Source organism: Olea europaea, unplaced genomic scaffold (assembly GCF_002742605.1).
Source record: "Olea europaea var. sylvestris unplaced genomic scaffold, O_europaea_v1 scaffold1693, whole genome shotgun sequence".
NCBI classification, from domain to species: domain Eukaryota; kingdom Viridiplantae; phylum Streptophyta; class Magnoliopsida; order Lamiales; family Oleaceae; genus Olea; species Olea europaea.
This window is the reverse complement of record NW_019234612.1, coordinates 31,213-39,121: the sequence shown is the minus strand read 5'-3', so window position 1 is coordinate 39,121 and position 7,909 is coordinate 31,213. Positions and strand designations below refer to the sequence as shown.

The 7,909-nt window shown below is 34.8% G+C and overlaps 1 pseudogene; it reads right to left on the bottom strand.

Moving 5' to 3' along the window:
• Positions 1 to 749: 749 nt before the first annotated feature.
• On the bottom strand, positions 750 to 4,801 carry LOC111377635 (annotated as a pseudogene).
• Positions 4,802 to 7,909: the final 3,108 nt, after the last annotated feature.

The following is a 7,909-nucleotide window of genomic DNA, read 5'->3' as shown; positions in this document are numbered from 1 at the left end:
CCACAAGCTCGACTCGTGGGTCGTATGGGATCAGCTCATGGGGTCGAGCCTACGAGCCCGAGCCAAGTTACAACAAGTCAACGAACTACTCGGCCCATTTGACATCCCTAGTTTTATTCAAATCTGTTACTCCACCGTAATGTAGTTTCTATTGCTCTGAAAAAATTGAATTAAAGCTCGAGAACAGCTCTCTTAATTATTTTGAGCTCGTTATCTTTATCTTTCTGTGATTTTAACAATCAAACCTATGAAGAACTCGGCAAAGAGAAACGTAAAAGACACATAACAATGGACTACGTTATTTTGCAATAGTTAAGATTGAACATATCATTAGTTGAATTAATGTAACTTTGTAAATATTAATAAATTTAATTATAATACAAAACCTGGGAACTGAACTGTATTGAATGGAACCGAACTCGAATGGTTCCATAATTAAATTTGGACCCGACATTTCCACTTACTAAATATTCAAAAATTTCAAGTTGGTTCGATTCTCGTTAGAATCGAACTGAACCAAACCATGTCCAACTTTAGATAAAATCTTGTGCTCCATAATTAAAAATCTCTAATGTATCTGGATGTGACCAAGAAACTGATCTTTGTTGACAAATCCAATGGTATTCAAATTGTTCTCATAATTGTTTCCAAACTAAACAGAACACAATTGAATTGATCAATCAAAACCCTAAGTAAAAACTGTCATGTCACATGTTAAGGAAAAGATAAGGATTATGATATTAAAGTATTATGATATTAAAGTACAAAGATTATATAAAGAGAAATCCTTCCTAGTAGTCGATGCAATACATTGATGACATCCGTTAAGTATACTTCTTTCAGTCAATCCGATTTGACATATCATGGAACTCCGGGATGTGCCCACAAAAGGGTCAAATGTAAAAGAATCAATTTCCTGTACATTCTCCTGATATTACCGTGTCTTTGGACCTGCATATACATTCCGGGTATGGGTTCTGATAAAAAGATTCCTCCAGCTTGAATCGTGCTTGACCCTTTACCCCTGGTGGGGCAACTTCTCTTTTTCGCGGTGCACCTTGCCTGCAAATTGCTAGGAATGAGAAAAACGGTAGTCTGATATCTATCCTTGACCAGCTAGCTACCAGATAAATGTCGATGGTACTCAATAATTTATAAAAGACATGGCCGCATCTAGTGGTCAGCTCCCTTTGTTCGGAGGTATGCAACAATAATTAAGTGTGGTATGCAAAATTGTACTGAACAGAGCTCCATAACAATGCTTTGCAGTAGAGGATTGCACACATCTATGAGAATATTTGGCTAAGCCCGAAAAGTTTACTCATGTACAAGTCCTCATTTGAGCTCCATTTTACTCCAAACTCATTGTCAACAACATTCTACGAATATATTAATTTTGCACTTAAACCCAAAATTTGTCCTCACATTCGACAAAAAATCTCTATTACAAAACTCATTTTTCACAAATAAGTAAACTGTAATGGATGATTTTTGTTTGTCGAAGTTGAAAATAAGTAACTTATTTAACAGTAAGACAGAGTTAGTATCAAAGTGTGAAATCCCTTGGCTTTATTTCTATTCTATCCAACTTCGAGAAAATGATGCTCAAGCTCACTGATATTTTCACGGAAAATGGACAGATGCATGACAAAACAAATATACAGAAACAGGTAGAAAATCAAAATAAGTAAGGTATTGGCCTGTTAACATCCAAGTGGGCTCTGGTAAATTAGGAGGAAAGATTTGAATAAAAAAAAAAATTTTTAAATTAAAATAAAATGAATAAATAAATACAATTTGAAGTATTCAACTGCTCCGTTCAACATGCAATGAGACTTGCGGCAACGCATCCAAGAGTAGTGAAAAGGAGTAGAAAAACGTGGTCGTACAAATACATCACCTGTTTTTGTGCAATTTCCTCACATGATAAGACAAAGAACTTTCTCGAAGCTCTCCAGCTTCCAATCTGTCAAATAATTCTACTAGACCTTTCCTGCACATTATGTTCGAATATTAATTACACGAACAAAGGAGAAAATTTAAAAGCATGACAACTCAGTCTGAATAAAGAATTTACTGTTCTTATCACATGCAGCAATAAAAGAACAGAGGATTCTTTGTGCTCATCAAAAAGAAAAGAATGAACAATCAGTGGTGGATGCAGACACAACTAAATTTTGAAATTGAACAAGTTGATAATGAAAAAAAATATAATTTCTTCTTAGTCACGATCCTTACAGAGAATGATAAACTTTAAAATACAAATGCAAACATAGTATAACAATTATCAACTTTGTTCATTCTAGATCAAAAATTTACCTATTTGTCATGAGTTTGTAGGTGGTATTTATAAGGAAAAGAGACTTCCGAATTGGTTATGTAGTGTATAGGAGAAAAAAAATTGCAAACGTCGAAATATTTTAATGACATAAATTATGTCTGTGAGGACAAATATTTAATCAAGCAAAATGATCTAATCAAACTTGACTTCATTTTTTATGTGCATGACCAGTATTTTTTAGAATGATATTAAATTTTAACATAAAATAAAAAAGATAAATATTAAACATTTTTCACTGGTTTAAAATATTAGGCCCTTTTTGGGCTCCATTTTAATGTAAAATTGAAGGAAAATGGGTTTTAGAATTTTTTTTTTATTTTTATTTTTTAGAATGTGTGGTTAAAAAATAAGAAATATTTTTCAATTTACGTGTAATATTATTTTATGAAAGAATGTGTGGTTGAAAATGTATTTTTGTGAAAATGGGGACCAAACATAGGCTAAAATTATTCAAATCAATAGACTATTTGCCCGTGTCAAAATCTTGCAAATAGTATAACCTAACATTAATCCACAATTTTCATTTTTTCCTACTTCTCCTTCCCCCCTTTGACAGATATATTACATTTTATCATTAAAAAAAATAAAAATAACAAAGAACTCCAAAAATTGTTGGGGCAAGTGACCCACCAAGCCCCACTTTAGATCCGCCATTGTGAACAATCTATATGAAATATGAAAATAAAAAATTTAAGCTCTCCGAATCTCTTCACTTGTGGGAATATATTGGTTTTATACAGTTAGAAACAGAATAAGGTCACTTGGGAGTTTGAAATGATGTAATAATGAGGTTTATACAACATTAATACCTGTCTGGAGTGATTGTTCTCCGATGCCCTAAGAATCGGCGATGCCCTTCAACAGCTCTTGCCATATTACCTGAATGTGATGGAATGAAAACATCACTTTCTATGGAGATAATATAATCAAGTGCCGCAGTTTGAGATGCATGCTTAGAAAACGGATTCAATTCTTCAGCGGTTGCAAGCATTTCCTGTCATCAACGAGATATTACCTTGGTTAATATTACAGCTAGACTTAGCACTTTAGTTATTTCTCAATGAAAACCAATAGAAAAGCATCCAACCCTACCAACCTTGAAAACTACATTTGGATAGCGAGAAGTGAGCTCTGAAAGATAAGCATTACCACCATAATTCTAAGCTCCACTGATTCAGCATCAGTAAGACCGTATGTACAACCAGTAAAAGAGAGCATGTCTTTCTCGTATCTTAGATGAAGCGCTATATATCTTTCTGCACGTGATCTCAACCTCTCCACTAGCTTCTGTGGTATCACCGATATTTATGCTCAGAACCTAATGTAACATGAATCCCCATAGAAGACCTCTTAAATGAATTTACAGAAATACATCAACTGAGTCATATTTACAAATATAATTATCGTAAGATTCTTGTTAGGAATTAACAAGTACTTTATGAACTCTCAAAAAACTTGATGTTTTTCGTGAGGAGCTCTGTACATTCAAGAGATTTCATTTCTGTATTTTGATTCACAGAAGAGCATTCTAATTTTGGGTATATGATATTAGCATTACATGGTGCAAGTTTGAACGGTTGACATGTAGTAGGAGCAGAAGATGGTTCTGACCTTTCCCAGCCTATTTATAGATGGAGAGAAATGAGCGCACGACATCTCAACCTTTGTATATCGACAGGTAGATCATTATTTGCAAGTCGAGAATCGGATTTTGCAACATGAATCAACTGCAAATCACCAAAAAAATCTCAATAAGCAAACTCTGTGCATAGTTGTCAAAAGTGGACTTAAGCATTTTTTAGTATTGAACTGCAGTCCTCGAAAAACATGCAAAAGAGCCATAAATTGAAACTTTTACAGTCCTTAGCATATAAACCACTAATTATATATATTTGATCTATAGTGCTGATGGTCGAGTCCCTAGAGAACAAAATGCAAGAGTGTAATGGAAAGTAGGATGTTTAATATAACTGTGAGGGAAAATGATGAAAAGAAATTAGAATCCATACGAACCAGATAAGGCAGCACCAATTGATAATAAATTAAGAGGAGACCGATTATGGTGTTGCAAATCCCTTAATTCATGTTCAGAAAGTGACAAAATCAATCCAATCTAAATAGAATATAATAGAAGAGAGAAAGATGCACCAAAATTAGCAGGGCCTCCTATGGTTGGAGGAAAAAATAAATAAATAAAAATTCATTGCATCTCCCCATAGATGTAGCTCTGGATCAAGGTATCCATTTAGCTTACGCATATCAATGCAAAATATGCTTAGTTTATTGTTGTTGATATCTGATATTGTGAAATTGGATTAATTGCTAAAATATATTTAAAAAATTAACAAAAATTACTTCAATCTTTAACGAGCAAATTAACTTATGTTTTCAGCAACAAACAAAAATTACTGAAATTTTCCAAAAGTTGCTGAACACATATGCGTGATGGAGATTTTTCATAACCGTGTGTTCATTTGCACTTTTTCATAGTCCTCTGGGTGACTTAATAAGTTGAGTGCTATGAATGAGTCTTTAGAAAATAAGGTTAAGACCCTTATGAGTGATCTGGAAGATTCCAAGCCCCAACTTATTCCATTCTCTAGTGGTTCAGTAAAACTTGATGGCATTTTAGATGTTTCAATTGTTATATTTCCTATATCACTTGCTTTCACACTTGGTATTTGAGGTGTTGATTTCAGAAAACAGGTATAACAAGAAATGTAAGAGACGATAAGTAGATTGGTATGATTTTACATCATAACTTGTATTGTATTATTTCATCACAGAATGCCAAAGAGTGAGATTGTTAAGATTTGTACTCAATTGGCAATTCTTTATACAAAATGACTAATATAAAAAATGTTGTAAAAGTCAATGAGCCAATGGGAACATTGTATAGATAAAATAGGTAACTTAAGGTTCGAGTTTGGAATAAGAAGGAAAGAGTCTCCAGATTTACACTAGCCTATCGCCTATCTGATGCTCGAGTGGAAAAAACACTATCACCCGCCTGTTGTTGATCTCTCACTCGAGCGACCGACAAATCGGTTGCTCGCCTATCGCTAGCCTAGCGCTCGATTGATGGTGTTATGCGCAAAACTCTAGTTCACGTTTTTCAAATGTTTTAACCGACCCATGCTACTTAAATGCCTTCTACTCTATATATGCCCTTGCCCTATCACGTCTTTTAGGATGGTTGTTCATTACATTGCTTCTTCATATCATCATTAAAAGATTCAAGAACATATTCAAGCATTAGATTGATCTTTTGATCTTGAGTTCATACAACCACATCTTTGGGAAAAACATCAAGAACTCATAATCCAAAATACCCACTTCCTATACACATACATGAAGGTGATTTTTCATAGCTTTCAGTGGAGGTGCTAAAAATTGAGGGAGTTTGGACCAGAAGACAGGAAGAGTACAATAATAAATAGTTCTTGATGATCCACGTTGATATGAATCAAGGCACGTCAACAACCAAGACAACTCAAGCGTCAAGTCATGGGAAGGATCCGTTGATCGTCAAAAGTAGACCGATAACGCGATCGAGGATGAAGCAAGTGAAAGAAGCAATGGGATTTCTCGTCAAACAAGTCAATGAAGACACAAAGTTCGGGGTGCAAAATGGACCAAGTTTCATGTGGAGTCAAGGGCCGAAAGGACTTGGATCAACATGATAAAGACGGAGGAAAATGAAGTCGAAGATTGTCCCATGCGACCGCATGATTAAACAACCTATGCGGTCGCATAGATGGCCTCAGGGATAATATTGGAGGCAGGGACTTGCTCTATGCGACCGCATAGATTAACAATATGTGGCCGCATAGAACAAAAACATGAAAAAAATTCGTTTTTTTTAATTTTTTTTCGAATTTCCTAGTTTCGATAGAATTTTTATGAAATCAAATTATTACCATAATTTGATGGGTTTTGGACATTTTTTAATCATTAGTATAAATAGGAGAATATTTTTCATTGTAAGGACTTTTGCTTGAATAATATTATAGAGAGAGAATTTGTTCTTTCAATTTCTTGTTCTTCTTGAACAATCTTAGAACTTATCAAGATTCAATTTCTTGTGGCGTTCTAAACAATCGGATTGTGGGTTCTTTTAATTGTAATCAATGGGTTTTAGGTTCTTCACTAATCTAGGGTTTCTTGGTTCAATTCTTGGGGTTCAAGATCCAAAATCGGGTTAGTATTGGCGTTCTTGGGTTCCGCATCAATCTCATCGTGGGTTTCATAGTTTTCATTGCTACGGGGTTCACATCAGTTTGTATCAGAGTTTTGGCTCCAATTTAATCAGGTTATATCCTTTGTTTTCTAATTTTTGTTCAATTCCTTGTGTTCTTGTGTCCAGAAGATTTTCTTAATCCTTTGATCCAAAAGTTTCATAAAAAATCTTCAAATTTCGTTTCTGGGCTCAATTTTCATTTTTTTTGTTGGTTTTGTTATTGATTTTTGGATATGAAAAAAAAATTATTGTTCATCCGTACGATACTGTTCATCCGTACAGTAAAAAAAATAAAAAAATTTTAAATATTATTGATCCGTCAAATACCAACTTTTATTATTCAATATCGTTTCTAAATTACTTGGACACATTGAATCATTCCATTCCTTCAATTCAAGTCAAGTTTTAAAAGTTTTTTTTTGAGTCCTTTGTTACAATTATTGAGTCACATCCGGTTTGGGGAATTCTACACGATTTGATTGATTGAGTTCATTGATTGTTCCTGGAAGTAATTGTTGAAAGAACTGAGTGGTAAAAGGCAGAGATGTGAGCTTAATAGAGGGTAAAAGCCCTTGTGTGTTTTCGAGTGACTTTTGGTGAGACAGCAAAATAAAATTTTTAGTGTTAGGATGTCAGAAAGGGCAGAATCAAACTCAAGCCGACAAGGCAAAAATAACAATGCATCGGAGGATTTAGTGTAGAGGTTTGAGAGGGCGTTTGGAGATGTGAGAGAGAGGTTGGAAAAGCAAGAGGCTTGGATGAATATATTTGATACATCGGTGGCTAATCTTAGTCGGGGGCATCAAGTGGATGAATCCAATGCCAAAGGACCGGATAGATGGGAGCCTAGGAGCGAAAAGCGAGAAGAGTATGGATATGGAAGTGACATGGGCGAAGATGAATTTCATGGTGTTGAGATGGGAAGGATGAGGAATAGAGGCGATAGGTTTGACAGGCGGGGTCGGAATGATCACGGAGAGGAGTTGGATGAAAACTTTGGAAATATAAAAATGACAGTTCCTTCATTCAAAGGAATGAGTGATCCTGAGGCATACCTGGAGTGGGAAAGGAAGGTTGAAATGATCTTCGAGTGTTATAACTACTTGGAGGAGAAAAAGGTGAAGTTAACAGTTTTGTAGTTCAGTGACTATGCAATTTCATAGTGGGATCAAGTGATTACTTCACAACGTAGGAGTGGGGGAAGACCAATCAGCACTTGGGAGGAATTGAAGTCATTGATGAGAAAGAGATTTGTTCCTAGCCACTATTACCCAGAGATCCATCAAAAACTGCAAGGTCTATATCAAGGGGTCAAAAAGTATAGAGGA